Here is a 7,144-nt window from a genome sequence, read left to right as displayed (position 1 = left end):
ATACACTTAGAGAGTGATTACCACCTCCAACGTGGTTCAGAAGCTTATATTCCATCCTAGAAAAGCAGGTTACATACATACAGATGTATTTAACATGGATACACTCATAGAGTGATTACCACCTCCAACGTGGTTCAAAAGCTTATATTCCATTCTAGAAAAGCAGGAGGGGAGAAGAAAAATTCTGCTTGAAACCAGCCCAATTTTCCAACAAGCTGTATGCCCATAGAACTGAAGCTTGAGAAACTTAAATTCACACAATGAAACATGGCTGCCGCCTGTTGACCACCTCCTCTTCCTTACCCCTCCCTAATTCCTGTTTTCCAGCATGCACATGGTTAAAATGAGACACTAACACTTACCTGGCAGGGGAGGTACCATGATCACGAAGGTGGTTTTCCCAGGGCGAGGCTTATCCATTGCACTCTGGATGCGCTGACCCCTGCGATTTCCCCAAATGTGGGAAACTTGACTGCGTAAATTTGTGGTAGTGGGGGACTGAGTTCGCGCTTTCCCCTGATAAAATAAAAATTAAATATTTATTAATTAATTAATTAAATGTAATTTAATGAGACACTAGGCCCCTCATTCAACCACCTGCTGCCTGTTCATCGCCTCCTCTTCCTTGCCCCTCCTGTTTTCCCTCTCAACTAGATAAACCCTTAATTTTAGTAGGGAACAACACAGATTAGAGGTTTGGCTTCTGTCTCTCTGGCTGACATCATCCGTAAAATAATGAAGCCTTCTTCCCTGGGAATACTCCTTGTCTCAGTGATTGGCTTTCTATGCAGTGAGCAGTGGGACCTAGAGAGAACGTCTGGTCTTCAGGAACGTGTCGAGGGACAATAAAGGATTACTAGGGAGAATGAATGAACCCAGGAACAGAGATTAACCAGGACTAGATTATCTTGTGAAAGGGTCTGTTCAGGTGTGGCTACAATCTTACTCTTACAGGGAGGGGAAGAAGAAACAGTTGTTCTCCTTGGTGGGTCTGGATCTTGGGCCGATGAAGGAATTTCAGTTCTTTGGGAGAGATGGTGGTGGGCTGAGGGAGGTCAGAGAGACCTTGAGGCTTCTTCAGTTCAGTATGTCGACGTGCCGTATTTGGGAATACCAGTTTCTGAGCCCAACAGGGCCCTGACCTGCCTTGCCCTCTCACACCTAGCACCTTTCCTCCAGAGTCAGGGAGTCCTCAATAAATGTCATCCAAATTAAAGCATTCTTTGATATAAATCTATCATTTGTTCATCAAGCAAAATCACCTTTCAGTAGTTTCGGCTCTGCAAATCTCAAAATCCATCAGCTGTATTCAAACTGTACAGGCAGAAAGGAGACAAAGATAACAGCCAGGGGGCTTGTTTATGCCCCCTAAGTTTTTACCTGGCTCCCCCAACCCGGTCCTGCACTTGTTCATGCACTGAGTGTCAGAGTGTCAGGGAGACTCACTGTAACCCCAGCAAGGCAGAAAGCAGAAGGAAGACAAACCTACAGGAAGACCAAACCTCCCCCTCACCCCTTCCACTCAGCACAGTGGGATTGAACAGCAAGGTCCCCTGTGTAAATCCGAGTGTGGGTATCTGTGTTTCCTCAGAACAAAATGAGAAGCTCTCAAGAGTTCTAAAACTTGTAATCCCAGCACTTTGGGAGGCCGAGGCGGGTGGATCACGAGGTCAAGAGATCAAGACCAACCTGGTCAACATGGTGAAACCCCGTCTCTACTAAAAATACAAAAAATTAGCTGGGCATGGTGGCACGTGCCTGTAATCCCAGCTACTCAGGAGGCTGAGGCAGGAGAATTGCCTGAACCCAGGAGTCGGAGGTTGCGGTGAGCCAAGATCGCACCATCGCACTCCAGCCTGGGTAACAAGAGCGAAATTCCGTCTCAAAAAAAAAAAAAAATTAAAAAAAAAAAAAAGTTCTAAAACTGCCCTCCTAGCATCACATCTAGGAGGACGTGGTCTCACATGGAAAGAAGGAAAGCTGTGGGTAGCCACAGTGGGCTTGGATGGCCGAGAGCTCTAGCTTGGCACAGCCGTGGAGAAGATTCTCACCCAGAGAATGGTGAAAGGAAGCCAGGCCAGCCACAGAGAGCAACTGATAACAAACACAGCACTCCAAGCCACTTCCCAGCAATCAGGGCCCAGAGGCAGGCAGAGCAAAAGCCACAAGACAGGACTACGTGGAGCCCAAAAAGACTGAGTCAGACCCAGAGTATTTCTTTGACCATACATGCCATAAAGGCTACCGCCCTAACTCCGAAGTCAGGAGAACTCCTGATCCACCATCAGACCCCACTGTCTAATGATGGAGAGATGGAATACAAAAGCATAAGGCTCGGGCCAGACATGATGGTGGAACTATGACCGACAACCTCCACAGCAAGCAGCCCACAGTGGTCAGAACTTGGTCAATGAGTGCCAGCTTCCAAGTCAGAACCAACCAGGGAATGCCAAATATGCCTCCCACACCAATCAGCTCAGAGGCCTGCTTCCAGTCAACTCACCAGCAGCCCCCCACCCCCCTCAACAGCTTCCCATCAGAGCACACCTACAGCCTTTCTTTTTCCACTCCAAGGGTTTCTCTCTCCCCTGCCTGTCTCGGAGTGCCTGCCATCGCATGTGACAAAAGTTTTATCCCTGGCTATAGCAAGTTTTCATAAATCACCTTTGCTTATTCTCACTGTGGTAGAGGGGAGTCTTTGTTTATTACCACATGTTAGAATTTATTACAAAGCAGAACTGTGACATGATCAAGGGGTATCGCTGTAGCCCTTTACAAATCCCCAACTGTGGAAAGGCCACATTTTCTTAAGTCACTTTCATATCAGCATGAGTGGTTGACTGTGAAATTAAGTTTTTATTGCAAAGCAATAAAGGGATGCCTTCCCTCCCAAAGGCTGGGAACTGAACATGACTCAAAGTTGTGTCCCAGTTTACTTACCTATAGACTCATTAATAGAACCTACTTCTTAGACATACTGTGAAGATTGAGCATGTTTATACATGTAATGTGCTTAGGTCATAATAACTAACAGTACTCAGTCACAATTTACAACTTGGATCAAGCACAGCGGCTCATGCCTGTAATCCCAGCACTTTGGGAGGCCAAGGCAGATAATCACTTGAGGTCAGGAGTTCAAGACCAGACTGGGTAACATAGTGAGACTCTCATCCCTACAAAAGAAAAAATTTTAATTAGCCAGGGACAGTGGTACATGCCTATGGTCCCAGCTACTGAAGAGGCCGAGGTGGGAGGATCACTTGAGTCCAACAAGTAGAGGCTGCAGTGAGTCATGGTCGTACCACCACACTTCAGCCTGGGCACCAGAGCAAGACCCTGTCAAAAAAAGAAAGAAAGAAAAAAGATGAGCAACTTGTCATGCTCCTTCAAGAATATGGACTTGTTAGTCCCAACTCATACTTTGTCATTATCATAAAGACCTCAGCCAAGCACCCCTCCAATTCTATATATCTGCTGGGTGGGCCCTACAGGTAGAATGCTCTCAGGGGAGTCCTTACCTGCTTTTGCTCATGAACCTACGCCTCTTGAATTCATCTCTGTTTGGTTTACTTCTTTCTACATGTGGGTTAATTGGAGAAATTGTCAATCTGTCTCCTGTCAGTCTATTGCACAAACTCAACTATGGAAACTTTGCAGGATACAGAGGAAGTTTTCCCTCTCCTACAGCTATAAAGACGATGTTGATTAATGAGGAACACCTCAATACTCAAATACAGACTGGAATTTGTCAAATACAGACTGGAAAGGGAAAGCACTAAAGGTCTGTTGGGGTGGCTGGGTCAAGAGTGGGACCTGTAATGAGACAGAGGATGGCAGGGAGGGGGCAGGTGAGAGATGGGGGAAAAGTCTGCCATCCAGAATGAGAAAACAACGTATGCTGTGTGTGTTTTAGAGTGAAGTGTTCTTCTTTGTGACACCTGTTCTTATGGGTAGAATTGTGTCCTCTCCACAATAATTCACATGTTGAAGTCTTAACTCCTAGTACCTCAGCATGCAACCTTATTTAGAAATAGAGTCATTGCAAACGTAATCAGTTAAAATGAGGTCACACTGGAGCAGGGTGGACCCCTAATCCAATAAAACTGGTGTCTTTATACAAAGTGGGAATTTGGACACAGACAACCACACAGGGAAAGGCCATGTGGAGACTGGAGTTACACTGCCACCAGCCAAGGTATTCCCAGAAGCTGGAGAGGGAGTCTGGCTCTGCTGTCATTGTGTGCGTGCGTGTGTGTGTGTGTGTGTGTGTGTGTGTTCGTGTGTGTGTGTGTGTGTGTGTGTGTGTCAGAGAGAGATGTGGGAGTGGGGGTCTCACTCTGTTGCTGAGGCTGGAGTACAGTGGGGTGATCTTGGCTCGCTGAAGCCTCGACATCCTGGGCTCAAGCAATCCTTCCCACCTCAGCCTCCCAAGTAGCTGGGACCACAGGGAGGCACCACCACACCCAGTTAATTTTTGTTTTGTTTTGTTTTGTTTATTTTGGTAGAGAGAGAGTTTTGCCATGTTGCCCAAGCTGGTCTCCAACTCCTGGGCTTAAACAATCCCTTTGCCTCAGCCTCCCAAAGGACTGGAATTACAGGCATGAGCCACCACACCCAGCCTTGATTTTAGAGTTCTGAGCCCCAGAACTGTGAGTCAACACACTTCTGTTGTTCTAAGAGCCAGTTGGTGGTTCTTTGTTACAGCAGCCCTGGAAAACCAATACGCCTGTAGAAAAGCTAAATTACTGCAAAAAGAAGCTGCCCCGGTGCAGTCATATACTGCCTGAGATCCTATTCCACTCAAAGGCAGAAAATGAAAATATGAAATAAAAATTGCCACCAGCCTTTAATTACCACCCCAGAAAGCAGGACTTCCCGCCCTCATAAACCACAGTTCAGAGTGTGCCCCGATACTGCCTTTTTACAAGTCAGTGTGACAGTATCTCCAAAAAAATGCACAAACCCTTTGACACAGAAATTTCACTCACAGGACTTGATCCTCACAAATACTTGCCATTCAGTGCACAAAGATCCACGCAAGAAGATATTCAATGTAGCAGTCATTGATAATCACCAAACCAAACCTATAAATCCCTCAGTAGTGATGTACCACCCACATAGAGTAACCTGCAGTGGCTAGGCCTTCCCTGGCCAATCCCAATACTACCTTGGAAAACTCTGTAGGCCTAATTCTTAAGAGAAAGAAGCAAACTATGGATCAATAGATGTAATATGTAACAATTCATGCATTTAAAGAAACAGTAACAAGAGGTTCTGAATGTTGGGGGAATGAGAGGGAAGTAGGTGTGACTATAAATGAGTAGCACAAAGATTATTATAATTATCTTAGTCTATCTGGGCTGTTGTAACAAAAATATCATAAGCTAGGTAGCTTAGAAACAACAACAACAACAAAAATTTATTTCTCCTAGTTTAGGAAGCTGGGAAGTCCAAGATCAAGGCGCAGACAGATTCAGCATCTGGTGGGCCCTTTTCTCATAGATGATGCCTTCTCACTGGGTTCTCACAGGGTAGAAGGGCAAACAGGCTCCCTGGGGTCTCTTATTTATAATGGCACTAATTCATTTCATAAAGGCTCCACTTCTCAAAGGCCCTACTTCTTAATACTATCACATTGGGGATTAGGTTCCAACATGTGAATTTGGGGCAGCACAAACATCCCGGCCACAGCAGTGGTGATGGAACAGTGCTCTATACCTTCATTATCATGGTGATAACATAAGTCTACACATGTGAGCAAATGGCAGAGAACTCCACACACACATTGTACCAATGTCCATTGCTGGTTTCGATGTTGGGGGGAACTGGATGAAGGGTTCAGGGGACCTCACAGCACTATCCTTGCAACTTCCTGTTAATCTATTACTTCAAAATATAAAAACAAATATGAAATAATATAATAATTACATAGAACATTTTTTAAAACTCTGTATGGATGTATACTCATATGAATACAAGTGTCTGTGAATGCACAGGAAACTTTGAAAGCAGTCATCAATCATTGCCAGTTCTTTTCCCTGGGAAGGGAGTAGAATTAGTGGAGAGAGTGAGACACTGTACTCTAGAACTCTATCAACCTCAGTATTGACAAAATATTTTACAACAAAGCCTGTACTTTCTAATAACATTAGACCTTTTCTAGTAGGTTCTTCCCTCTCCCCCTTTCTTTTCCTTTTCCTTTTTTCACTCGGTCCCTGATGACGTCATATCTCTTGAGGAATGGCTAAAACCCCTCACAACAGCCCTGCCCTCTGAACAAAAGTCATCCTTCTCTGGAAACACAGGATGCTGTCACACACAAGGAGGGTGTCAAAGGAGACAGTGGCCATGCCAGATCATGACTACCAGAACTGTCAATTCTTCCAAAGGCAAAACTGTCATTTTTTTTATAGACAGTGTATTAGTACATTTTCATGCTGCTGATAAAGACATACCCAAGACTGGGCGATTTACAAAGGAAATGGAGAATTCACAGTTCCATGGGAAGCCTCACAATCATGACAGAAGGCAAGAAGGAGCAAGTCACATCTTATGTGGATGGCAGCAGGCAAAGAGGGGGCTTGTGTAGGGAAACTCCTGTTTTTTAGAACCATCAGATCTTGTGAGACTTATTCACTATCATAAGGACCACATGGGAAAGACCTGCCCTTATGATTTAATTACTTCCCATCAGGTTCCTCTCACATGTTGGAGGAATTCAAGTTGAGATTTGGGTGAGGACACAGCCAAACCGTATCAGAGGGCTGGCAACTATTTTTTTATGATCATCAAAATCATTTATTGAGCACCAACTGGATATATGGCCACTTTGAACACTAAGATGTGACCCTTATGATGTTTTCAAATTTGAGATCAAATTGACATACCATAAAATTCACTATGTTGCCTCGAACTTTCAACCATATCTTTTACTCTAACCAATCTGGACAGTGGATTTACTCATTGAATTCCCTAAGGGTATATGTGGGAACATAGTTATTTTTAAAACTCTACAAAGAAGGTATAATGCTTAAAGTTCAAGGCTGTCTTGTGGCCTCCGAGGCCTCCTCCAATGGGCCCTTCCCCTACCACCAGCCTCCTCTCACACCCTCTCTCATTACTCCCTGGGTTCTGGCCACACAAG

At 44.8% G+C, this 7,144-nt stretch overlaps 1 non-coding gene across 1 annotated transcript; it reads left to right on the top strand.

Annotated features, from left to right (window-relative positions):
- Window positions 1–354: 354 nt before the first annotated feature.
- Window positions 355–519, top strand: LOC120362592 (U1 spliceosomal RNA). Its single transcript, XR_005578447.2, has one exon. It is a non-coding gene; the product is annotated as a U1 spliceosomal RNA (small nuclear RNA).
- The last annotated feature ends 6,625 nt before the right edge of the window (window positions 520–7,144 follow it).

This window comes from Saimiri boliviensis, chromosome 12 (genome assembly GCF_048565385.1).
Source record: "Saimiri boliviensis isolate mSaiBol1 chromosome 12, mSaiBol1.pri, whole genome shotgun sequence".
Taxonomy (NCBI): domain Eukaryota; kingdom Metazoa; phylum Chordata; class Mammalia; order Primates; family Cebidae; genus Saimiri; species Saimiri boliviensis.
Note: the sequence above shows the minus strand (reverse complement) of the source record. Positions and strands in the feature narration are given on the sequence as shown.